At 38.2% G+C, this 27951-nt stretch overlaps 1 protein-coding gene across 2 annotated transcripts in view; it reads right to left on the bottom strand.

Moving 5' to 3' along the window:
• Positions 1 to 27951, bottom strand: part of SPOCK1 (SPARC (osteonectin), cwcv and kazal like domains proteoglycan 1) — a 330703-nt gene that overhangs the window by 19428 nt on the left and 283324 nt on the right. The window lies entirely within an intron of this gene.

The raw sequence follows: 27951 nt of genomic DNA, 5'->3' as shown, positions 1-27951 counted from the left end.
ACAATTTTATTATTCCTGCTGTGCACTCATTCTACGTTTTAAATGACATTTCTTGGAATACAGAGCAAGATTTTATGCCATAGAGGCAGACATCCTTCACAGGACAAGCCACAACATGTCTTCTCCAATTCACTGCACATTATAATATTCCTCCTTCCACTTTATTGAAGAACAATTGAGTCCCATGGCTTGTCTTCCCAAGTTAAACTCACTGCTCCAATGGTTGTAATGAACTTGCTGGTATCTCATGGCTGTGCTGAGTAGTTGTTTGTTCTCACAGAGGTTTTTTTAGGTGAGAAATAACTCTGAAGTTAAAAATAGTACATTATAGCTTTTTCTAAGTGGAAAGCTTTTTAGCATTTGGGGGAGGGGAGAAGAAGAAAGATTTTCCCATTTTTCTGTAATGCTGAAAGAGTTTGATAGATTTTCCTATTAAAGATAAAAATATGAAGATCACTATCCCACTAAGGCTGAGTCCAGGTAAGGAAAAATCAGGTCTTAAAGAAAAAAACCAACAATTAATGTAAAATAAATGGAAGACAATTCAATATTAACTGTAAAGTAGCTTACATTACTGACAAAGTTTATCACTTTATTTTCTCACTTAATTTAACATTATATTTCACTCATTGTAAACTATCTTATCTTTGCAAGTTAAGACAAAAATCATAGATTGATAGGATTTTTGAGCCCACCATGCCATCTTTTCTATAAGGAACATCTCACACCGCTGTTGTTCCTTGGCTGTCACTCACAAACAGTCTTTTATCAGAGAAAAATCACAACAGAAGCAATAGCAGAACAAATTCCATCATCCTCTCTGTAACAAGGCCCCATCAGGAGATGTTGCCTGAAGGAGTGAGGGGATAGGAAGAAAATTAATTTTACAGGTAATAAATATTCAGGAATTAACTAGCTCTAGACAGGCACAAATGGTTTCTTATATTGTGAATTTAGATCCATAAAGATAAAGAAATTTCCATCATAAACTAATTTCAACAGGAGCTGGGCACCTAAATGCATGTTAGAAGTGATGGAAATACTTCTTTTACATGGGATCAGAGATGCTGTTCCTGCATCCCCTGTTGAATTGTCATCAGCTGATTTTCATCAGACATAATTTTTGCCAAAATATTATTAGGCAACTACAGCAACATGAGAGACCATAATAGCCTTCTTTTCAATAACCTGTCTTGACAAATGTTTTCTGAGAAGGAGTGTACCGATAATCGTATCATCTTTCAGAATTAAAAGCAGGCAGTATCTTTTCTTTCCTTCTGCCAAGTAGCCGTCTTGTCCTTTGAAAGTCAGTTTTGCAAAAGAAAAAAAAGAGAAATACAGTGCATAACAAGTAAGTGGTGTTTAGCCAATACCTCATATATGACAGGTTATCCATATGTTCAGAGTATTTCACAAAGGTATCCCCAGTCAAAACTGCACACATAAACACAGCTTTGACTACTGATTCTATCAAGTGGGTGAAAAAAAAGAGGATTCAGTTGTCCAAGAAATGAGTAACGTAGTTTTATTGTGCAAACCTGATACTTACTAAATATTTATTGTGGCCCATGACATGTTTAGGCAACCAAGGCTGGAACTCTGGACTACAAACACCCATTCCTGTGCCTTCCTGACACCCTCATCATACCTTCTGCGCAGGTATACTGAGCTTCACAGACAGTCAACAAGTCACAGGGGAAAAAAAAAATAAAGGAAATACTCTCTAGGGCTGTTTTCCTCATTCAGATTTGTGTACTTCCAAATACAAAGACAACTCTAGGCACCACAGAAACCTAAGGTAAGTCAAATGCTCTGAGGGATGATTTGCTCTCAAAGTCTCAGTGCCATCCTGCCAGTGCAGAGTGCCAGGAAGGGGCTTGGAGCTCGCTCGCTCCTCTCCCAGCCTCAGCACCATGCAGAGTGGCCTTCCCAGCGAAAAACTACCATCTCCAAAATAAATTTTGCAAAGTGGTCATTTGGTTTAAACTGCATTGACTGAGGAAATTTGAATCCAGGCTTTTAAATTGCAGTAGAAAACAGGATTGAATGCACAATGTAAGTAGATTAATTAATGTTAAATCAGACTTGAAACGATTTCTCTGTATAGTCCAGCCAATCAAACATGTCAGGATCTGCAAAATGCCATTCATAGCTAAATTGTTATATTTTTTTTTGCTTGTCTATAACGCTAACTGTTTTGAGAGCCAGCTTTTACCATGTACACGTACATTTCTACTTACACCAATTCTCTGCCATTACCCAAGTGCTGCAATCCTTGACCTACATCAGCTCGGTTATACCCTACAGCTGCTCAAATAGACACAGAACCCCTGTATCCTCCTTTCATTCCCTAACAATATTTCTCCTGATTTTGATGGAGCAAGAATACGCTTTCAGCCTCTTCTATGCTGTAGCTTCCTTGAAGACTGCCTTATTCACTCACTCTGAGGGCAGTCTTTAAAAGTGGACCTTGGATGATGCTTTCTCTTGTTTTCACCAACAAGTGTGCACAATGCTACAAACCCTGCAGATTTCCTTTGAAATTCGGTCTGAGGCACGACTTGACAGTAAGCCCAGAACTGGAGTTTTCTGCATACTGGAGAGTTTTTTTGTGAATATACGAGATATTCCTTAAGTATGTTGCTTAAGGATGATTCAACAGTGGATATTATGTTGAGGTTCTCTCTTAGGACTCAGTCTTTCTTCAGAAGAATAACTGCTGTTTCATAAGCAAAACAGGAACCAACTGTGCTGTTAATATGCGCTGAACAATAAATTTCTTCATGAGACTTCGAAAATTTAATGCAAAGTTCAGTTAAATTTCTATTCAAGCATTTCATGCCCTCAATCTTACTTTCTCCTGCACATTAAAATAGAGGAAGTATTATTTTACATTTTTTGTATTAAATTTTATTTTAACGCTACCATGCATGGTTAAAAAGATTCTGCCTCTCTGCCTAATGGAACTGCATTCTATTTTATTTATTTTATTTCAACTTTTTCAGAAGTCTCTAATCATTCTGAATTTGTTTGTTTTGGGACACATTATTGTAGACACTTCAAAGTGGATTGACATTCAGAGGGCATGAGTTTAACACATAGTCAGGCCCAGCCTCCAGCTGGGTATCTAGGAATCAGAGCACTTAATGATTTATTTCTGGTGGTAGAGCCCATTAGTTACATATCAAACAATTAGGAAGCATAGCTCTGAGGAGCCCCAGATCTAATGTCCTCATATATAAATTTGCATTAGTATAAGTTATAAAGCATTTTTAAGAACCCTCTTCATGAAAAATACAGTGCAAATGTACCTCTTTACTATTAATAGAAGTTCCAAGTAACATTTCTCAGATGAGAAGAATAAGGCTGTAGGAGGAATAGATGTGATAATGGGTCTCTTGCTATTTGAAGATCTAAAAGGAGAAAATACGTAGGTTGCAAACAATATGGATATTGACATGACTTGAAGCACTGATTAAAAAATCTGGGATGAAGAGAAACACCAAGGGAGGAACCTCTCCATAGCCCCTCTCTAGCAACTGAAATCTGTCCAGTCAACTGTCAACAACCATTTAAAACTCTACTGCTGTGAAAAAGACACACGTGCAAACATATGCAAATAAGCATTTTCACTGCTGTGTGTATTTTCTTCAAGATAAGAGAGTTTGGCTTCAAGTCTTGCCCTGTACCTTTCAAAAATGGAAAAAACACAAGACTTCATCCCTGTTGTTTTATCGATGTCACTTAAAGTTCTGCCTTAGCAACTCTTTGATACCAGGTCCCCATATAATTCCTGGATCCTTCACTGCTGATGCGCTTAAATGACATCCGTTGCGTAGCCCACGACTTCCCTGCATGCGGCAGGTTGGTATTGCTGCTGTTACCAACTGGGATGGTAAGGCAGGTTGGTCAACATCCAGCTTGTCAACTTTATCACAGTGCATAGTGCTCTGCATCTGATGTGGCAGCGGGACCACAAGCAGTGGTAGAATCTGTCACCTCTCTGAGTTACGGCAATGCGAACGCAGGAGGAGGATACATTTGCTGCTGGATCCAACCAACATCCTCAGATCTGAATCTGCAGATGTTACAAGTCATCCTGAAGAAGTGATTTAATAGCAAGCACTGGAAGTGCAGATTTATTCCCAAGGGTGAAGCAATTGGTCCAGCAGTTATTTATTCCTAACAAATTGAAAGCACTGTTGCTAAATACCTATTTTCACCAAGCAGAAAACATTAATCTGACCTAATGGAAAGACATTAGCATGCTGTAAAGGCTCAGGTTTTTATAGGTTTGCTTCCATTACGGACTTTTTCAGCTCTACAGATACTAATCTATATGCATTGGTGGTGAAAATTAACAGTATAATATTTAATTTCACTCTTTCAGGGAAGGACTTTCAAAAGTGCTCAGTGCCAGAAATCAACATTAAAACTGAACTTACCTGTAGAAGCATAAGATTAAATCAATATTGAATGTTCTCTCACATCCCATTTTTACTCTAGCCTAACAAAACAATACTGTAAAACCTCTAGCCACTAACAAAACAAGCCTTATAACTCATACTGCAGTTAATTCTAAACAAGACTTAGTACTAAGGAAGTACATTACTGCATTTCTGCTTTAATGTCTTGCTTGCTGCTATAATGTTCTGGTACTATGTGAGAATCACGGAGTCCATATTGTCCAGAAAAAAGTTACAGTGATACATTACACTGTATTTCACAATAAGCAAGCTATGTGACCAGACTCACAGAATGCATGTCACCTGGTTTTTGTATCATTTGACTTCTCTGCTATCAGTCATCTATCTGGCATGTATCTGTTGCTTTATCATTACTATTGTTATTATTACAACCACCATTCTTACAAACAGTACTACATTTTTACTAATTACATGTGGAGAGAGTGCTTTTTTGGGTTCATATTATTGTTATACAACACTAAATAGTCTCTTAGGTAGGGACTGAGGAGCAAATTCCCTATTCCCTGCATGCCAAGAATGTGAACACTTCCTGAGAGCTGAGCTAGTTTCAACTGTAGAGGAAAGAAAATTGCAAATGCAGAGAAATTTAAAAAAAAAAGAAATAAAAAAAAAAAGCTTATAAATGCTTATTTAGCCACTGAGGTTAGTGTCGTTTCTGACTGTCATGACAGAATTCAGCTTAGAAACCTGTCACTAATTTTGAGTCACCTGCTTAAAAAGATGCAAATGTCCTGCCATGGAGCAGAACCAATGTGCTGTGATCAATGTGACCAGCCACGTAATGTGAATAAAAAATGGAAAACATTGCAAGAGAGCCCATCTCAATCCATAGTCTGCAATTTCAGACTTGGAGTTCCCTGAGCAGCACGAGGGAGTGGATGCATTAATGGAAAATAGCCTTGCTTGCTGCTTGGCTCACAAGCAGAAAACCAGCTGTATTTGTAAGACATATTAGTCATAACAAGCAGTTCAGTCATTTGTCGTGTGAGCCTGGAGGACAAGTCCATTCAGTTTTGATTAAAATGTGATATAGCACAAACCTACATGACATTGCCCAATAGTGATAGTATATTCCTTCAGTTAGAAATAGGACAGGCATAGTTTCAACAATTCAGAAGGAAAAAAAAAGTCTCATTTCTGTATTTTTGAAGACCAACATGACAATCCGGTGCAAAGTTATATGGTAAAACACATATTTAAAAACACTGTAATAACACTATTTATAAAGGTTTGACGTAAATGTATCATAGCATGGAAGCTTACAGGAGATAACGCTCATCTTTTGTACTAATTTTTATACTATTTTTTGTATACAAAGAAAATATGGAAATTTTAATCGTGCTTTCTCTGAGAAACATCACTACATTTTCTCTCTTGTAGGTAAGTCAAGAACTCATTTCACCCTGTTATAATTGTGTCTATATGTGTGTGGATTATCACAACAGGCTTTAAAAATAAAGTTAAAAAAATGTATCAGCTTTCAGGCTTCAGGGAGTGGGTCTGCTCCCAGTCATACAAAATACAAAGCACGTTCTAAAAACTGCTGCTGCAGGAGCTGATTTGAAAGTAAACATCAAGATAAATTCAGTGCTGTGCTAACCCTCCACTTCAAATGCAACTACACACACGTGCATATAAACATACACACGTATATGTGACTTGTAGATGACTCCAAGTGTTTTATATCTGATATTTTGGTGATGCAATTGTGTCAATAATTACCTTCACAAATATTTCACCGTTCTTGGTTGGAAGGGGCAATGCTCTAATTTGCTCTTTTCGTTGAGGCCTCAGGCAACTTCTTATAACAATAAAAAATGAAGTATTATGCCAATAATTTTATGAAGTAGAAAGGAATGGATTGTTTACTATTACTATAAGGAAAGGTATTGCCTTCCAAACATGCCTTGCTGGTTCAATAAATGAACGTCTTTCATTTAAAATCGCTCCTATAGTCACCAACATTTCACGACGAAGTTCTATGTAGGTATATTTGTCGTACTGCATTTTTGGCATTCACTGGCTATTCTTCCAAAGGGTTGACACCTGTGCTGATAACCACCTCTGATCCTTCTGTCACTTGTTTTGCCTTGTCTTATAAATAAAGCAGCAGATGCCAAGATCCTGCAGTTCAGACTTCGAGATGATTACAGCAGCAGCTGAGTTATTGGGAAGACAAAATAGGCTTTGATCTGAAGCTTCCTTAAAATGGTACATTTAAAACACAAAGCTCAGCTAGAACTGTATAAACAAAGATGGAGAGCTACAAACCTCACCCTCTAAAGCTGTAGGCAAAATGTATATCTGCTTTTGTAGCTTGCCCCTTTTGCGCTTGCATTAATTGTGAAAACCCTGGAAACTTCATCTTTGCTAGGTGCTTAAGAAGCCTGGAGGCTTATTTTAAATACATCCAAACTATAATGATGCTGGGGTCTGTCGGAACTTGGTAGGAAGGCTTGTGGGAGTAATGTCCCTTGTGACATTTTGGCCATGTTAGGTACTAAGTAAAATGTTATCTCCTGCATGGTTCTTAGCCTCACAAAGTTCATTTGCCAGCTCACCCTAATGTTCTCATTCAAATTCTGTCCTGTCACCTGAAAGGAGGAATAGACAGAGTTATATCAACTGAAAACTAAACCAGAGGAAATAAAAATATCTAACTGAATGGACTTTCCCAGAAGTTCACGCTATGGTCTGGATGAAAGAAGTCTTAGTAGAGTCATCATCTCCCCTCTTGCCTCCCTTCCTTCCTTCCTCTCATTTTTACAGAGTCTACTCTGAACAGATGTCCTTGACTGGGCAGGCGTATGTATGCACCCAGCGTCTTCTGCGCTGAGTCTCAGAGAAGGCTCTCCAGTTAGCTGTAGTCGTGGCTTGTCAAGCATTGGCCAGTCTTTGCAAGAGGGTTGAGTTCTTAGAAAAACTGAACATTGGTTTGATTTTAAAGCAGTGTTTAAAGCAGACCCACAGCTCACAGTCCATGGGAGGATTTCACAGATAACTGACTTTGCTGCTAACAGCTTAGCAGATACTGTACTCTTAGGCATTTGAAATAATAAATAAACAAAGCTGGAAGAATAATTAAGAGTGGAAACAAAACTCACTGGGGTTAAAATGAGAGAATTGAGGGATGGTTATTTTTAGGCAAACAGTATAGGCTACCATAGTGTCTACATATGAGTTTTAGATGGAATTGTTTCCTACAGACCTTCCAAAGCCACAGCTGAAAGTGTTAAGACAACTTGCTGAACTTTTCTGCATCCAGGAGGTGGTTTTGCTCCACCTTCTAGAGCTGAACAGAGAGAAATTTTAGATTCTGATCTTCAGTAAAAATGTTATGAATTACAATAGTTGGAAATAACTTGAGCTGGTGATGATAAGAGCAGATGCTAGCTTCCATAATGAAAATGGCCTTGAGCTTGAAAGAGCAAAACTCAGGTAGTAAAATTAGTAATTTGACAGTATTTGAAAAGAGATGGGAAGATCTATTTATGTTCAGTCAGAGTGGGAAAGCAACAGCCAAGAATATAAATTAAAAGATTCTATATAGAGAAAAAAGTAAAAACATAACATGATTTCACAGAATGCCTATGTTAGACCATAAGCACATGCAATGCTTCTCAAAAAATAAGTTGAAAATATGGCTATATATTAAATGAAATGTAAGAGACTTCTAATTTTTACAGTTCCTTGTGCAATCACAGATGGATCTAAACTGAATTAGGAAAACAACCCAATGGCAGTAGATAATATTTGTAAAGTGTCATAGTAAATAAGGATATTCATTATTATTTGATACCATTCTTTTAAAATGCATGAATTTTTGAGTGGTTCATAGGATAAAACTGCTTCTTTTACACAGTTCTATTCTTCTGACACTACTCCATCTCTGTGTTTGTTCAAATCTAAAATTAATGAGCTCCCAGATGGTTATTGGGTTTTTTTTTGTTTGTTTTAATGAGAAAAGGTACTATTTTTATGGCTAGCAAGATCTAAATCCCAGCGTGTGCTGGACTGGTAAATGCCTATTCTGGAGGTAAAGTTCGGGCTATCCACCCTTACGGTAATGATCACTGCTGCTACCTGAAGTAACTAAGTGCAGAACATTGTACAGAAATGCAAAAGCAGCACTCTGATTATATAGCCTATGTGTACCTATCACAGGGCATTTCCAGAGGGCCAGTGAGCACAATGACAGATCAGCTTTCCCATGGAAAAAAAACTACCCCACATCCTTCTCAGAGTCCCTGCTGTGATTTAGGATACTGCCTAAAAGCTGCAAGAAGGACCCAGGAATTTATTAGAAAGACTCCTTTTTGCCAGGAACTGGTACTCTATCACACAAAAAGAAGGGGGAAGCAATTGAGTAGATTCACTTCATTTTTACCGGAGTCCACCATCTTTATTCACTTCCTCAGGGACCCTTGAAAAGTGATAGATAAATCCAATTCACCCATGCTTGAGCAGGATGGAGAGAGAGATACTCGTGAGTCAGCATATGCTAGCAGAAACTATTTTTCCCCCTCATTAACTTTTTTGCACATCAGCTGATTTTTCTTTTATACTGTGTATATCCCTGTACTTATTTTCTATGTTCCCTAGTGAATGTTATCACATCTGATACCACCAGGGCTTCATTAATGTAAAATGTTGTCACGTGGTGAATTACGCTTAAATGAGAAAACACAGACAACCCTAGAAGAGAAAATGAGGGGTTGTTGGATAGCATGGGGCTAGGAGCATTTGAAGATGTCCCACAGGAATTCTTCCAACAAATTGTTGGGAAAACTGATTGAAATTCAATAAGAAAGTGCAAATGAGACAACATAGCTCCCCAGTGGATTGCAAAGGTCCCCTGGAAGGAAATCAGAACTCTCTCTGTACTGCTACACCTTGCAAAATCAAGACATGCATAAATACCACTAGGAAATACAGTGTAGGAATGCAGCATTCAGGGCAATATGAAACAATCAAGTGAAGGAGTGATTTTAGTAAGGAAATGCAATGTATTTTAAGAATCAAATTTGAATGGATTTAAGATCTGAATAGGATTTTATTAGAACCAGTCTTACACCAGTGAAGTGTCATTAACTTCACAGGAGTGAACAGCAATTGGTACATTAGCAAACACTCTCGTCTGGGCTGGTTCATCGATGCTCAAACGCATCACATTAACAAAGGCATTTAGAAATATACTTCTCACTGTAGATGAATTTGAAAGTGAAGGAGGTGCAGCACAAACAGGGGTTTAGCTTCTGGTTAGACAACGGCCTCCTGTGCTGTGGGCGACAGGGACTGTGGAAACTCCCCAAACGATGGGTGTGAAATGAGGAATGACCTCTTCCCTTACAAAACTGGTGCTCAGGAACTTGCTTGGATTTATACTGGCAAAGTGGTGGAGCAGCTTAATTTTTAACAAGCTTTGGTGCTTTTGGCTGAGGTAATCACTGATGCTTCAGCCGTTACAGCCTCTGCTTCTGGACTGAAGAGCTGGGGTGCTGCTAAAGCACAAAGCAAACTTGTCTGGGATTAAAAAGAGGATAGCTAAGCTGAGCTGAGTGTCAGGGAAGGCTGTAGATAAAAAAAAGCTCAAAAGAGCTACTGTTGTTTACCTACTGTGACATGTGCCGCCTATAGCTATATAACTTCATTTAACAGTATAAAGAAAAGTATGAGATGAACATACTAATGACCACATTGCCACTTAGCTGCTGTGGAAATCAATAACTTCAAAAAGTATGGAATGGAGTTGCGAAAATCTCCTACTACTAATGCGAATTTTGAAGAATCATTTAAAGAAATGTCAATTCTCTTCTCAGCCCTTCATGTGCATTTGTGTATTTCCAAAGTCTTTCAGAGGGAGGATTGAGTTTTGTGTATTCAAGGATGTGATTTATTGAAAACGTCCCAATTTTTTTAAAATATTTGCACTATTAAAATATTTAACATCCAAAAAAAGAAAAAAGCTGCAATTGAGATCAAAACTATTCTGTGGCATTATGAAAACCATAAGTTGAGCAATTCTGAACAGGATAAAAATGGCTTGTGTGAAAGGAATTTGTTTCTTAAAAAAAAAATGACAGATTTGGAACTGTGGCTGAGAAAGCTTTGAAAGCGGCCAGGCTGACAGGGTGTATTGTAGGGTAGTTGTAAGCCTTTGTAGAAGCAATTATTATCATCTCCCCAAAGTACAGACAAGTCTGTGAGCAAAAAAGCAAAGAAAAGGCTGGCTGGGAAGTAGACCCCCTTTCCCAGGCCTAGATGCTTACTTGTTGATGGCTTAAGCCAAAGTGAAAACCATCTGAATCTAATTTAAATTTTAGTCATTCTGCAGAAAATTAAATAGCTGGAACTGTACCTGCTGCAAGAACAGGCGAGGAAACAGCAATGCTCTGGGCGGGGGCTAGTGGCACTCGTTTGAATGTAGATCTAGTGCGGTTCTTTCAGACCCATCACCAGCCAACCCTCATAGGTGTTCTTCAGAATAATGATTTAATCAGAGTGGACATGGATCAATGGTCTCAAAGTGTTCGCAATTAACAAATTTTGTAAAAGGTCCAGCACGGCATCTTGTAGAACTGAGGATTTGGAGCTCCAGATAAAATTTAATGTTATGCAAACATCAGCAGTTTTCCAGTGGCAGCTTTTTAATTGGCAACACCGAAGCCATGCTTCTGACAGGTTTCTCTTACATTGTACAGAGGAATTAATCCTGCAGTTAAAACCCAATATTTTGCCTAGATTTTTTCATTTATCAGGCTGTCCCATTCATACCCCGCATTTCAGTACATTTAGACCATACTATTAAAATTAGACAATGGGCCTGATTCTGCTTTTCCAAGGTTCTGAATTGACGTGGGTGCGACTGAAAGTTGAGTCTGATTTCTCCAGGTGCAGTACACTGAAAGACTTTTTGAATATATTATTCCGTCTCCCTCCAAAAGTAGCCTTGTGCATTTTAGATTTCATTATTCCTTTGATGCTCCTTAAAGATGCAAAGATATCTTTTCACACTCTGGCCTTTTTAATTTTATTAGTTTTTTTAATTCACTACAGAGCTGTAATGTACTTTTCCCATTTCACCACAAGTTCTTGGACATTAAAAGCCAGACATTGAAATATCTGTAGGCTTACAGGCCTTTAGTACAATATTTGCTATCCCTGTCATTTTCAGAAAAAGTAGTCATTACATTAAAGGAACAAACTCCCGTTCTTTTATTGTAAAAATAAGGCTGTTTTGCATGTGTTTCATTGCAAAGGATTAAAAATAATTTCCTACCTGTGCTACAACTGATCATAGCTGATATCCACACATTTACACACTTAGTCAGTACAATTCTACTTTTCCAATGGAAAGAGTCAGACACTATACCCACAATTATCCTTCAGGACAATAGCGTCCCAAATTTCAATCCTCTGCTACCCTATATGGTCACAGGGTAGCCGATGCTAGAATTGGGTGGTTTGATTTTTGTGTGGCTAATAGAGGATCGCAGTTTGGTTGATAAATTTGGTCCCAAAAGGATTCAGTAAATTTGATAATCAACTCTTGTTTAAAAAGTAATCTGTGGAATGGCTTAAAGTATTGATGTTAAATTTGGTTGAGTAAATCCAAAAGAGTAAAACTATGTATGAGTAATACTGATTAAAGATAAAACCTGTATGTGAAGCTAGATAAATTTACCTATTAGGCCAATTAAGACTATTCTGAGTAATTTGATTTGAGGAAGCTCTAATATTTCCCTTGATTCTAGTGATAATCTTTCATCTGGAAAAGAAACACTTGAGCAGGTACACAGCACTTGTAATGGGCATTAAGAGAGCAGTGTTTTGCAGAGTAATCTGTGGGGGCTGGGGCCACTAACTGGAATAAACATTTTAACAGTCATGCCAAATTATCCATTTTGTTTCTGAAAACTGCCTAAGTAAAACACAACAATTATGTCCTGTACTAAATAACAAAGATTGCTTTCTTCATCTTTCTTCATTTATCATTTCCTTCTGGCTAACAGAGGCAGTGCTGCACCACTGGTGCTATCAAGTCTTTTTTTTCTAGCGTGTATTTACAAATGGCTTGGGCACCAAGGGATGCTTTTTATCTAGGGAGTAAAAGTGATTTTATTCCTGGTTTCTAGTCAAGAGATGATGACGAATAATGAGTATGCAAAAGATTTGTACAAATATGTTTAGGACCATTAATATAAATATTTATAGTAATGGAGTTTGAGGGGGTATTTTCTGCTAGAAAAGCAGTCATATTGAGAGACTAATGTACCACATTTAATTTTTTCCCCAATAAACAGGTGTGAAAGTACAATGCTTTGAAGGAGTTTGGGGAGAAGACGTTGACTTGTCAGTGATGATGGAGTTTGGCTGACTTCTGTGGGGAGGGAGGGGAGAAGTGAAAAACAGGGTAATATGTTGTAGACTTGTGAAGGGGGTTTCAGCGGGTGTCTCTGTCCCAGGGCTGTAAACTACAGTCCAATCCATTAGACCAATAATCCCCTACATACCTACAGTCATACAGACTTGTATTAGGTATTCCCTTTTAGCAGAAATGGTGATGTGTATTCCAACAAACACATCACAAGCCAACCAAGGATCTGAGAAAAAACCTGCTGATATACTTCAATGGTTCAAACACAACTGCTTAAATATCAATATTATTTATAAGTGAAAGTGCCTTAAACTTGGCTAAATTGTGTGGAAGAAAGTAGACATGAATGATCTGCTGGTACTTCATATAATTTGATAACTCTTTTATCAGGACTGTTCTACAAAACACAGCATTTCTTTTATTCCATGGTGAAGGTGAAATGCATAGAAAGAATTACATTATATACAGATCAAGCAAACTAGTCGAGATTTATACCCGCATAAACTGGAAGAGTGTAGATTTCAACTCACTGCATAGTATTTTCTTCACTCATTGCTTGTAAAATGGATTTGGAACTCAACCCAGTAGTTTCAAACTAAGCTACTGCAGTCAAGACAGTGGGGTTGCACTCTTGTAACAGGCATTTCTCCACTCTGTTCCCATGTAAGAACAGTAGTGAGAAATGAAAATTTACATTTTTTTTTCAAGTGTATAGTTCTCAAATATTTTTAGAAACATCAGTTTTTGAAAATGTTTTGTTCATTTGCTATAGCTCTAAGTAACTAAGCACAAGAGAAATGCACTTACAATATTAAGAAAATCTTAGAGAAGTCACTGTGGAATTTTTTTCTTTCCTTCTTCCTGAAGCCTTCACTGACAGCAACAGGAGATTGGATTTACGTATCTATGTAACAACAGGTGAAGGACACACACATTCACTCTTTTGCATAGCAGGCAGAATCACAGAGCTACCCCCCATATGAGTGATAATGCAAGAGGAGCCTCCTTCAGTTGTCGTACAGGCAGGCAGTAAAGAGAAAAAAATCACCCTTGGATTCATCTCCACCTGTCTGTAAAAAGCACTGCTGAAAGCCCAATTATTTTGATGGATACCAACAGGAGACAAAAAAATAAGGACTTATGTAAATTACAATGAAAGAACTCAATGTATTTCTAAAAGTATCTCGGGAATTTACAGTAAATAATGCTTTCAAAGGAAATGGTAATCGTTCTGCATTGAAAGCTTCTGATCTTACCATCTTTACTTCAGATCATATTAGTACTGTGCATCATTACAAGAATGTGTTCTTTGAAGCATGTGTACTCTGCCTTCCTTCTATTCATCATAAATACCCTCTCTGTAAAAGTACACTTTGCCACTGTGCACACATTTTTCTTTCTAAGATTTAATTCATTTCCTAAGGAAATGTCACGCAGAAATCAATCTTGCCAGTACAAGTTCACAAGGCTTGATTAATTTAACAAATGATTTAGTGATAACTCTGAGATAGAAAATAATGGAATGTTGTTATTAAGAGCAACATTACACATTTCCAACAATGTATATACAGAGGGTATATACAGAGGATGTTAATATTCTTTCATCAACAAGTGATACATTGAGAGAAGAAAGAAGATAGCTTGCCATGGTTAATGGCTGGATTCCAGCTCCCTGTTTGTACTCACAGCTAATGTTATTGCATAAATCCTGACCTTTGCTGTTGTTGGTTTCACTGAAACCTTGTAGAAAAAGAGATGAGAAGACAAGTGTCCTCTTACAGAAAACATAATTTTGATTGGTATCCAAACATAATCAGTTCTTCAGAGAAAACGTGAAAGTTCAACCAAAACTGCATATATAGCAGCAGACCACATCTGAGTGTAGTAGTTAATGGTTTGATAGCTAATCTGGGAAGTATTTATCTAAGCAGTGTCACACATGGGGATTTAATACTTCCCCTCCTCCTTCTCTTTCCTTCCTGTCCCTTTTTCACCCAGTGCCAAAGAAAGTAGTGCTTGCAGCTCTCCAGGCTGAATACACCTTGGATTTCTTCATATGGTATAGATATAGATCCTTTTTATTTTCTGCTAAACAAGACATGGAAAAAAGAACCAATTCCCTGCACTACACATTTATCTATATATTCCACAAGCATGGTGGGATCCTAGGGTATCTCATAAAAACAAAGTTTTCCCCGAGCTGTCTTCTGCTCTCATATTCATCATGACTACAGTGATTGAACATGACCTTCAGCATGATAAGTACTTTGGTGTCCCCAAGTCAGGTGTTAAATCATCCAGGTTTTAGTTCAATGGATCTTGGAAAAGAATGCAAGCCCTAACGTCAGATGCTCATGCTCCTGACTCAAAGTACGTGCATTCATCCTGGGCAGAGAGCACCTCGTCCTAGCCAGAGGCACAGAAATAGTTTTGAAACCTTGCTTGTCCCTGAGGATGGAGGAGCAGGGGCTGAGCTGGCAGGGAAATGCCCTGTGTGCTCCAGATCCGAAGCCCAGAAACCTTGTGGGGAGCTCAGCACACAAGGGCTCCTGCAAAAGACCATTTTAACTCCTAGAAAGCAGCAATGAAACATCACTGTGCTGAATTAGAAAGCAAGCAGTTCTGAGGGCAGTCTGTCCCACCAGGCTGGTCCCCTAGAGACTTTGACCCTTTGCCAAATTTCTAAATCCCAGCACTGCATAGTTGAGAAGTTGGTACCTCTAACTAACCCATCACGCTAAATGCTACACAAACATAGGAAAAATCAGCTCATGTATGAAAGAGTTCATGCTCAGATATTCTTTTGGAAAAGTAAAACAAATCCTCAGTCCTTTTTTGTATTTCTGAAGAAATTATCTGACAAAGAGCAGGAAAAGAAATTATTTCTACAGATTTCTAAAGTGCAAAAAGTGAGGAACATTTGGCATTCCTCATTAAACACAGATAAAAATACAAACATTTTGAAAACATATAGTTAAGTAGCATATAACATTTCCATGGGACTCCATTAAAAAAAAAAAAAAAAAAAGGAAAGATTAAAATCTGTTCTAAGCAATATAATTTAAGCCCAGAGTAATACATTCCCTCCCTAGTAATCAGTCTGCAAATAGGATGATTTAACTGAGACCCTCAAAATCTCTGTAACAGAAAAGCAGGAAAACCTGATGAATTCAATTGTACTATATTGCACTGTCAAAATTATAAAGTGAAAATGTTAACTCAACCTACAAGGCCTTTTTACTGTATAACAGAATTTCAGAAGTAATTTAAAAATAAATCTCAAGCACCCATATTTCATGAAAACTAGCCTATATATTTTCCTATGTCAGAGGTATGCTGAATGGGAAACCCAGGAGATACAAACTCGGGCACTGGTGTATTTACAGCGAACTGTCACAAGGTAGCAGCACAAAGCATTAGTCTATGGAATTTCTTAAAGATACTACAGAGGTGGAGGTGATGTGTCATCAGTCACCAGGACACAGCTGTAAGAGTGGAGGCGACATAACTTACCGCAATTAAGTACTTAGTGCGGAGTAAGTTCAGTGCTGGGGTAGCCTGTGCTAACCTTTGTGAGCCAGTGAGTAAAAGCCCAATAAAAAGAATGGATGTTTTTTTGATTTACTGCAGACATGAGAGGTGTTATGTGAGCCAACATCAGGGTACAATAAGACCAGGGAACAGAGAACATCTGGTAGGGTCGTGGAGGGGAACCTTATGTCTGGCAGTGTCTCACAGCTTACAAATTGGTTGCTCAGTTCCCGAGCTGACCTGCTTTTGAAGAAGAAATTATTGTTTTCCCCTTTCAGTACCCTCTATATGTACTTTTTAAAAGAAACAAAAGGAAAAAGGATATATATCAATTCTCTACAGTATGATGGAATATGTATTCATGTACAGTAACTTGGAATTCTCGAAAATAAGTAAATCCTTATTATAGGAAATAAATATAAAGGTCAATAGGTCAAGAAAGACTAATAAAGTCATTCTTGAGCTCCTATGAGGGGAAGAAGCACTCATAGAGATGAACTGAGATCTGCAGTATAGTTGTAGCTGAACATTCACAGATTTTTCAAGAGCTGGATGTTTTGGCTATTGATCTGCCAATCACTTTTTCTGTAAGAGGAAATTCAGTTATCCATGTCTCAGTGAGCCTTTTTCACCTAGTTGCTTTTGTGGGAGTTGCGTTTGCTGTACATCCGCATCTTTTATGGTATCTTAGAATAAAAAATTCAATAGCTGCTGTGTTGAATTCTAAAGATCATTATTCCACTTGTTTAGAAAATGAAAATGATACCCTCTTTTCTCTCCCCTTGCCCTCACCACTAGCTTACTTTCAAAGAGTTTGGTATATTTTACTCCATTAAAAAAAAAAAATCTTTTGTTAACTGGTGTTGCCTGGGCAAATGCTACAGATGTTCCCAATTATATCATTGTCCCTATCATCAGAGTAAATTTGTAAAACTCTGTTGAATAAAAGCTCTCTAGTAGAGGATTTACTATGACTTCTCTCTTTTAAAATGTGAAATCATTTTGCATCACTTACTACAGTTTTACTGTAAACCCCAGTGACCTCCCCATTGTCTGGACACTCACTGCACGCCCTGCCCAGTGCCTTGGGTCCCATCCTGCAGGACCATCTGCATTTCCTCCTCTCCAGCTCAGTATCCCCTTTCTGCACATCAGTAAAGCTGGAGTTGTTCAGTTCAAATGGCCTGTGTCTGGCTAATGATGATGCCAACTACTCTTTCTCTATTTCTTCAACTGTCAGCTACCTTCAATGCAGTTTTCTTGAGAATCTTGTTCTCCCATGGCTCTGCCTCCCATGTTTTTCTGCCTGTCTTCTACATGTCCCATTCATGCTCTCTGCAGCAACCTGGGGGAGGTCCTTTGTCCTCACCCTTTTGTCCTCCACAAACACAAACTCAGTTCACTTTCCAACACATGCATGTGAAAGACTGCTGGATTGACTTTTTCCCATCAAATTGAAATTTTTATCCGTTTCATACATTTTCTCACAAATGCCAACTTGTCAGCTTAAGACCCCCACAGATCTCCTCATCGTTCCTCTCTAGTGTTCAAACTCCTACATTGGTGATCTTCTCCCACTCCTCATTCTGTTACCTTTAAGTGGGGCTGTAGCCTTTCCTGGGACTGTGTCAAACTTCAGCTCTGCTTAAATTTTTTACAAAGTCTCAGTAGACAACAGTTTAAACCATGATTTTCCAATCTATTCTCACATGTAAGCAGCTTTCATCAGCTTTTCTCCTGACTATTCTCACGCCCTTTCCGCTGGCCTTACTGAATCCCCCCCATCTCCTCTTCATAGCCTCTCAAAAAGCTTCTGCGATGGTAATTTTGCAATGATAATGTAGCCCAGCTCCTCACGTGGACCATGCCATCCTCTGCTGCCTGCATTTTTCCACCAGCCTCCTAGTCCCCACTGCATCACATGTAAGCTGTAAGTCTCTGTTTCAGGACCCTTTACAGTTTTCATTTTACTTCTAATCATACCTCTACTAAGCTATCATTGACTTCTCTCTGTTAATGATGACAGCCTTTATTACCCAGTTGCTAAATTTTAAAACAAGTATCTTCAGCTTTTCTTGTCATACCTGTCAGAAACTCTCTGTAAACACCTGCAAAGTCATGTCAGAATCCTTCTTAAAACTCAGCTTTAACATGATGCTTACACAAACCCAGATAAATGCATGATAAGTAGGGACTGAGGCACCGACTGTAAGATTGCTCACACTGCTGATCTGTATTGTCACATTTTTAATTATCACTGCCAGTATTGTTTCTTCTTTTTGCTTTATGTAGGTTGTAAACTTTTTGCTTAGAAACCATCTTTTTATTCTGCTTACATGAAACGGGCATAGCAAATAACTGACTCTCTTACTATCTTAAGCAAGTAAATTGTTAAAAGGAAGCTGTCTTAAAATAGAGAACTATATAACCCCTTCCAGATGTATAAGATATATTTTGCAAAGGATAAGAAAATGAATATAACAATTCGGTGCAGTGTCAGAAAGAAAAGCCACTAATTGGGATGGATGATGAGGAGGTAAAGAGAAAATGCAAAATTCATGGCATCATTTACTTCACTGTAAGTCTGGAAAAAATCTAGTGGTATCAGTGAAATTATTCCATATTTGTTTAACTGAGAGGCTGTGCAGGATGCAATTCAGCCACCTGTGCTTGGCCCATCTGTACTTAGAAAAGTACCGTACTATTGTACTGTACTACTTCTGCTGTCAAACTTTGGAGCTGTTACAAGATACGCCAAGGAGTGCAGAATGGTAGATGACAGCACATCGATTAAGATCTCTGTCTCAGATTGTTTCCTCTCCAGTCACTTAACAGACACACTTCAAATCAAAATCACTAACTAAATCTTCCTAAGAACTCGTGAAATTACCTCCTCATTCCTATATTGTACATATATTTCTACTCTTCTAAGGGAAATACAAACTATTACTGTCAGTCAATAGTTATATATAAAAATAAGAAAATAAATAGTGCTCTAAGTAATATAACTAACAAAGCCTGCTTTGTTTCAGATTTGTTTCCTGTGTCCCAACAGCTTAAGCCCATATAACTCTGCAATGCCACATGTGCCAAAGCCATCCCCAAATTCCCCCTGAAATATTTTCCTTCCCACAAAACGAAATCTCCAAGGAGCAGCTGTGGGGACTTCCTTGCTGTCTGCGTGACCGGTAACAGGCGAAGCAGCCCAGGGAACTGCCCAGCAGTTGGGTCTCTTTTTTCAGCCCATCTCTCAGTTCTGTCCCAACCCAGGTAGGAATCATGACCTCTGCTACTGTTTGAGTTGACTTAAAGGCTCAACAGGTATGAAAGAAAGTTCAGCAAACAGGTTTGTTAAAAACGCCTCCAATATATCTCAATGCAATAAAGGAAAATAGTTCTCGACACAGATAATTCCTCTCTGTGGGTTTGTTTATTTTGAAATTGGGAAAAATTGTTTTGAAGCCACTAAAGTATAGATGTTGAAGCCTTTTCTCCCCTCTGTGATTGCTGCAAAGGAACATCACTTCTGTATTTAACAAGGCAGAGGGCCAGCATGTGCAGAAGCATTTGCAGGTCTTTGCCATTAGACGTGACCTCCTTTCGTTAGTTTCCTTGCCTCTTAGATACATCAATAAAGGCAGCTGCAATGAATTCATATCTACATTTTCAGAAAACACTGCAGTTAAGAATGAGTGGTCTGATACAAAGCCTTACTCCCACAGAAATATATCTGCACTGCAAAGAAAGTAGTAAAACCCACTTAGCCATGAATTAATACATAATGAACAACTGACAATAATTATTTCAATAAAGTGTTCCTGACCTGCTTCAACACTTCCTTCCTTTTTCTCTAATCATATTTTTTAGCAGGTTTTGCACTTGATTTCTTAACCACACAGGCACTTAGTAGTTTGTATTTTCCATTAATTCTCTATATAATAATAAGTATTGCTTCCCTCTGAGACAGAAATGTAAATGATTGGCTCTTTTTTTTTTTTAATGATGAGAATACAAACATTGTGACTTAGGGCTCGGCAGAGCTCAAGACGTCTCATGAACCTTTACTCTGATAAGACTTTGCTACAGAATGAGAGAATTCAGTGAAGTGTGGTAGGTGTAATTAAAATTGTTATGCTGCTGATCCACAGGCAGATAAATTCTATAAGCATTAAATTGCATTGGTTTGTTAAAAAAAATTGGCTGTTCATTTCCTTGTAAAAAACTACATCAATTTAAAGATGGTGAAACTATAAATCTGAAATGAATTACAGTAGTTCACAAGTTTTTCAGAATAAACAGAGTTCTATGTACTCCCCTACCAAGAGACTTAACACTTTATGCAGAGTGCAGTGAACCAGTTTAATAACAATTACAAGCCGAAGGGATCTACGTGCACAGATTGCTGACTGGTGGCATATTAATCCACTTTCTTCCATCCAGAGTATAAACTTCTTAATGGAAAATACAGAGATTTTCTGGGAACAAAGGTCACAGGTTCAAATCAAAATGTTATTTATGTAATTTTTTTATTTGCCATTCATTGAAACAAATTTGATTAGGTGAAAATAAGCCTGGCATCAAATGTCACGATGTGGACAGATCTTCTGTTTGCTCTGATTTGAAATAAAATTTCTAGCTATTTTCCTTGTGTATTAATGGCAATATTTCATCATCATTAGGAGTCTAATCACAATATGTTCCACATGGAATATTATAAATCAAGAACCCTGTTTACTTGTCACATGGGCTTGCAAGTTCAAAGAGACTTTTTGGAAAAGTTACCCTTTATCACGTTTATCAGTCTGTGAAAATCAGAGTAAAAAGTCATCTGTTACAATCTTGTCTAACAAAATATTAACACATACTCTTTCACAGACAGCAGCAATTACTCACAGGGCTGTAGAGATAATGGGAAGAAACTAATTGGAATGACTTTACACATGCAAGCAAATTCTTGAATTAAAATCAGATGAAAGTCAGATAAAATTGCACCAGGTTTTGAGCTGAAGCCATGCAATAAGTTTTTCCTTAATGGGCATGCTTTCATTCTGAAAAGAACATTAGCTCATACTGCAGAGTATCTTTCGCAGATTTAGCTGTGAATACTTACAATAAAGTGAATAATATTTATTATATGATCTTTTCCTCAAGTTATTTATGTAGTTAAGATGAGCAATAATATACAATGAAGATTATATAAATAGGATTAAAGATCAGGAAATTGAGGATGAGAGAGGGCTGTAAGAGCTAAAGTCGCCCATATATAGAAGACAAGCAGATGGACATTTTCTAGAGAGAATCTGTTTACGAAGTCTTGTGCTCAACAAATGGATTTGGGGAGAGGAAAGAGCCAATCTGTATGTGCTCAGGTAGTTTGTTAGTTATGAATTGGAGTTGTGATAGCACATGATAGGTATGGCAAGAGCGTAATTTTTGCTAGGAGACTAGGTGTACGAGGACAGGAGAGAGGACAGAGCAGGGTGCTGATACATAGAGTGCGTGTAAGCCAGCTGAGGTGTGATAGAGAAGGAAGAGAAAGAGACTGAGGTGCATTGGAGGAGTGGAGCACAGCTTAGGAAGGAGGATATAATGAGAGGGATAAGAAGACACAGACTTTCCTTCCGTTTCCATCTTATTGCCACGACACACTTTGCCTCAAATCTTCTCATTTTCTCATTGATTTTCCAACTAAAGTAGTTAGCTACATCTTTATGTGTAATGTCAACAATTCTTGAGAGAGTCAACTGAAGTGCTCTGCTTCGTCTGTAATTTAGACTCCCAAGGTTCCAGTAACTAACAGTAAGGCGAAAAATGGAAAGATGGGACTTCCGATTTGGTAATATCAAGCAATTACAACATTTTTCACTTCCAAAGTTATAACTCTGGCAACTTTTTTTCCCTTAATGAAAATGAGAACATAAATTGGTACTTATTGCTGAAATCTGAAAGGGCCTACCTTGCCCTTTTTCATGTGAATTTTTCATATAAGCGGCAAATCTTGAAGGACGCTTCCATTCACTGTTATCTGTTGTTCCCATTTATTTGTCTTCTGGCAGATATCTGTCAATTCCTTAAATATGTCATTTATTAATGGGCTTTTAAAAACCTTTTTACAAATCTACGTTTTTATTTACTGTGTCTTCCCAGAATTCTTGTCAAGTATCAGTAAGAGCTTGTTTACATACGAAGTTATTTATGGACAGGAAAAAACACATCTGCCGCCTTCAAGAATGATTCCATGTGCAGATAAATCCAAGGCTATACTATATTCTCAAGGCATTCACAGAAATTTAGCAGAATGAGTGGTTAGAAAGTGCTTTGAGGTGGGGGAGGAAGTATCTTGATATCTTGTTTGGAATTAGGCTACAGTGATATTAATCTTTTCCTTCTTATCTACATACCTATGAGACATCTGAAACACTAGTGAGCTGTTTCTGGAAAATATGATTCAATATCCTTCTGAGGAGAATATAAAAGGGCAAAATTCAGATCACTAGCAGTTTTAAGAGAGCAACTAGGTGCTTTGAACACCCTACCTTACCAACCTGTTTTTCAAAACTGTTGACAACTAGGTATTATGCAGATACCATAACGCTACTGGTGAAAGTGTTTTTGTGGTTATTCTGCTGAAGTTAAGACCTTCTAGAGAGAGAGGAAAACACAGCACTATCACTGCAATAGCTGCCTGACTTGTTCATTTCAAAGTCAGTCAGTTCTACTGGGTCAATAAGGTCCTTTCAGATCATCCTCATTACTGTGTACATTTTATTCTCATGCCCAGAATAATGTAAGGAAGGTGCCAGCATTCAGTCCCTCCTTCTCCAGAAATGAACAGTGGAGAACAAGCGAAGCAGGTAATAAGCGTGTGCAAGTAATGCAGGCCTGCTACAAACTGCATACATTCACATTTTATTCTGAAGCATGATCTAAGCTAGACTCAAATTTTTTGTGTTTTCTCCAATTAGAAGACTGTATGGATACCAACATACAGAGCCCATCAACAGAGGAAGTGGAAATGAACACTGAAGTCGCCCAGGGAGCCCAACATGGAGGGAAATCTGGGTTTGCTTTGCTTGTTCTTCACCTCCAAGTCCAATTAGGAGGAGCGGTGCTGGTGATACTGGTCAGGCTTAGAGTGATGAAGCTATTGGTTTGGCTTCCTTAAATTTACATGTTGAAGCTCTTTGTTCCTTCCTGTAATTGCAGGTGTGCCAAGCAAAAGGTAAGATGAGTGCCAGTTCCTACATGGGGAGTGTGCAGTCTGCAGCCTGAGCATGAACACGCCGTGAATGCTGAAAACATGAAGCGGCACAACACTGCAATGTTGCAGCGGTAGGTTTAGTGTAAAAAGTATTATTGGAATGATTTCCCATTCTTGCTACCATCATTAACATAAAATCAATTTATGTTGTGACATTTTCAGTTCTTATTATGATCTCTGTCACAAGAGGGAGGTTTTTAATCCCCCATAAAGTCTTTAAGAGACAGCAGAATAATATGCACTAAATGCATTATACATTTTCTAATATGACCTTTTCATGGTTCTTCAGTTTGACTGCCTGGTCACTCCTGTTCTTTGGCTGCCTTGGTAATCTGAGAGGAACAGGTCGAATGGTAAATAATCAAAATACTGAATCTTGAAAAGGTTAACTTCATACAGCAAGTGACTCTTTTATAGGTTATATGTACTGTATGTTCATATTCTGTAACCCAGAAAAAAACTAGGAAGAAAAGTAAATGGCAGACTATGACTGTTTTCATGACAGTGATAAAAATTATTCAGGAAAGGAGTAAGATGGCTGTGTGACAGGTACTAATTTTATTCTGCCAATAGTTCACATGTATTTATGCTGTGTGAAACAATCTACACTTTATGGAGATGTGGGGAGCTTTAGTTACCCTTCACCCTTAAAAGGTCTGAAAGCCTTGAATAGAGAATGATTCTAAATGGAAAGTATATGATGACCCAATGCTAATCTTCTTCCTGCTGTTGTTTTTCTGGTTTTTTTTTGTTTTTTGTTTTTTTGTATGAAACTTAAAAAGTAATCAAAAGTGAACCTAATACTGAGTAAAATAAGTGGCAGGTAATCCTCTTGTTATTGTTTTAAACTGTGGCATTTACTGCAAAGGGACCCAAGGTCATGCAAGAAAAGACGGTATTGCAAGTGCTGAGAGAAAATAGGGGGAAGCCAATATATCGACCCAAGGAGAGCATGGAGCAAATGTGGAGGATGTGACCCATTATTTGAGTGTATTGCATTAAAACTAGAGAATCTCCTTTTCACTCTTTGATGCTGCCCTGCCATTACTTTCCCATAGCCAAACAGAAGAATTCTCCCAGGAAAAGGGATGGGGAGCCAGGCCAAGAAAGGAGGTCAGTTCTTGGAACTATTTCTGTATCAGTAGCAAAGGAATTTTTCTAAGAAGGGCTTGACAAAGAGTATAAAATATCATATGGAGTGATAATGTACCCCCACAATGCACTCACAGATATATAAAAATAAGGGAATGGCAGTATGGGTGTCAAATGAATTAATAAAAAATACGAAGGCCCCTATATCACAAAGATGTAACACTTCACTATAGTGTGCCTTCCTTACAGGAAAATTCTTAGAAATTAACAACAACAACAAAAAACCCCAAAGGGAGAAAACTCCTCTTTAATGGGATTTTAGAAAGCATCCTATTATACAGAGAGAAGTGTAGCTCTGGCTGGAGGGGGTCTTTGTGTGGGCAGGGGAGAGGTCACCTAAGGAGGCACTGCTGAGTTTGTCAGAGAGCTTGGCTTGAAAGTTTCTACAAAGCTCTAACAGTACATCCTAGTTATTCATCCTAAGAAACGGGGGAGAGGGTTTTTCAAGCAGTTGAAACTCATAAGCAAGTTAACTTTCTGCTCAAGGAAGACTTTCAGAAAGGGGAAAAAAACCCAGAACGAACACGCAGAGAAGCTACTCTCTATTCCCTACTAAAATGGCAATAATCTCTATTGCTTTGTAGCCTACAAAGCAATAAAGAGCTGCTAAGATTAATTAAACTCTGAAGGGAGGCTGAAGTGTTTAATCAATCACCAGTGCTGTTTGTTGCCACTACACCATTCATAGAGATTATTACATAGCAATTTGAATTACAAAGCAAGGCATTTGTAACATAAGAAGGGCATTGCTAGTCAATTTTTGGATATCTAGTTCTAGGTATTGAGGACCTGCTTTTTCCCAGTATCTGAAAACTGTTAACAAGTTCACACTGACCATTCACTTCAGTTGTGGGTGCTCAGCACTTCTGCAAATGAGGCTTCAGAGTTTCAAATCAGGAACCTGGAAAATTAGAAGATGCAGCTAGCGACCCTTCGTGAAAAATCTGGCTTAGCAAGATGGGCAGCATTACAAAGGAAATCAGTGCCAGGAACTGCGCAGGAATTATTTCTCCAGGGCAGCACACATCAACTGCTCTGCCTATGTGACTTTTTTTTTTTTCTTTATTTTCTTCGCCATTTGCAATTTGCTGCCTCTTGTCCTCTGCAACTCTGGAGAAATACGTTAAGCATTGTCTCCTCTACTATGCAACCTGACATATGGCCAAAACAGGAACATTCTGTACTGAATGAGAAAATGATACTATGGACTAAATGGTAGACAAACGCGTAATTAAAAACTATATCATATTGCATACAGAAAAGGGGTTGAATTAATCCTATCTGAAAGATGGACTCAGCAACCTTCAGGTGTACTTTGAAAACCAAACAATTATCTGAGAATTATTTCAAGTACCAAATGTTTTAAAACTGCATTCAGGAAGCTTCAAAAGACACTTTTCTTGAAAAAAGTGAAAACATGATCTTGTATAATTCCCAGGCTGGTGACATTCAGATGTGAGTTGAGAAGAGAAACATGGTAATAAACGTTTGAATTCATGGACAAACCCTGCATTTGTGAATAGCATGTTTGCTCTTGCCTTCCCTCCTAATAGTGGCTAACGTGTATCTTCAGGGCAGCCAGGGGAACATACCACCAAATTATACATAATTCTAATTTTCTAAGAAGGCTGTTTACAGAATCCTAAATATATATAATAGCAATGGGAAGGGTCACACTTCCTATGAATTGATGCGAACTGAACTGCTTTAAACTCCTGTTCTTTCAGAGCTGGCTTTATTTCTGTTGAAAGGAGGAGGCCATCAAGCCGTGAATACTCCAGGACAAGTTCTCCACTGATATAAATCAGTACTGACTTTAATGGAGCTATATGGATTTACAGCAGGCAGAAATCTTGGCTGGCTGATTGTCCAGAGAGTGTTAAAGCAACTGACAACTCTACCATTTGGAGAACTCCACTGAAAAGAGGTATTCCCTACCACTGCTTGTTTTTGGCATCTGCCAGACCTATGTGTATGGTGCTAGTTACTAATACTGAAAGATTTAAAGTCTATTTGGAGTAGAACAATTATGACAAGAAAAGACAGAAAAAAGAGTTTTCTATAATGATAACACTTACCACTTATTGTATACCATATATGTTAAGTACTCAAAGCACTTTAGTAAAAAACCATTCATTTCCTTTCGTAACATGGTCAAGCATGATATCTAACACACAGAAGTGAGAATCGTCACTGCAGCTTTTTGGAACTGATTACCACAGACTTCAACAGAGAGCAGCAAATGATATTTCAGGAGTAATTTGAATCACTGATGTGGTCTATGCAGGAGCTGGTTCCATCTCCTTGATATGGAAGGATAATCTGTCACAACACTGACAATGCACAGAGCAGCTATGAACTATCCTTAGATTACTCCAGTACAGAAGAAGAGAAATAGAGGTTTGCTTCCATATCCTCTTGCTGGAGATGGCTCCATTTTGGCCAGGTGTCAAGGACATTTGAACTTGCATTCGAAGGGCATGTGAGCAGGTTCACCCTGAGCAGAACGGAAATGGGCATCTTCTAAGACCTAGGGAGACAAACAACTGCTTGGGGGACAGGATGCTAAAGAATAAAAGAATATGGGATGGTCGTATCAGGTTCATTTAGCTTAAGGCTCTGTGATGATGGCCAATGCCCAGTGTTGTTTAGGAGAACGTACAGTCATACCACTCCAGAAGGTTCTTCCAGCTTCCCATGATTTTTTGCTACTTAGCGGAGAGACAGATTAAAAATGTGAACAGGACGCTAAAATACAGATGCAATGACAAAGTGTCTCTGAAGTATGCCAGAACTGAAAAGCCTTCACAAGCAAGTGGAGTTACATACAAGCAAAATCATCTGTAACAGAAAATACCTAGTATCATGGGAAGTTACTGCACTCCTGGGGAGAAAATGATGACTACTATTATTATTATTATTATTATTTGGCATACAGTTTCTGTGCTGGAAAATGGAGTTTTGAGACAATCTAAATAATTTACAAATTGAGATCGACAAGCTGAAGCACTGAAATGTTGTGTACTGGGTTTGTGTGGCAAGGTTTTGGTAGCAGGGGGGCTACAAGGGTGGCTTCTGTGAGAAGCTGCTAGAAGCTTCCCCTATGTCCGACAGAGCAAATGCCAGCTGGCTCCAAGATGGAC

The sequence above is a fragment of the Nipponia nippon genome, unplaced genomic scaffold (genome assembly GCF_047370975.1).
Source record: "Nipponia nippon isolate SJK-2023a ecotype South Korea unplaced genomic scaffold, ASM4737097v1 scaffold_17, whole genome shotgun sequence".
Taxonomy (NCBI): Eukaryota; Metazoa; Chordata; class Aves; order Pelecaniformes; family Threskiornithidae; genus Nipponia; species Nipponia nippon.
This window is presented reverse-complemented; position numbering and strand designations above follow the sequence as displayed.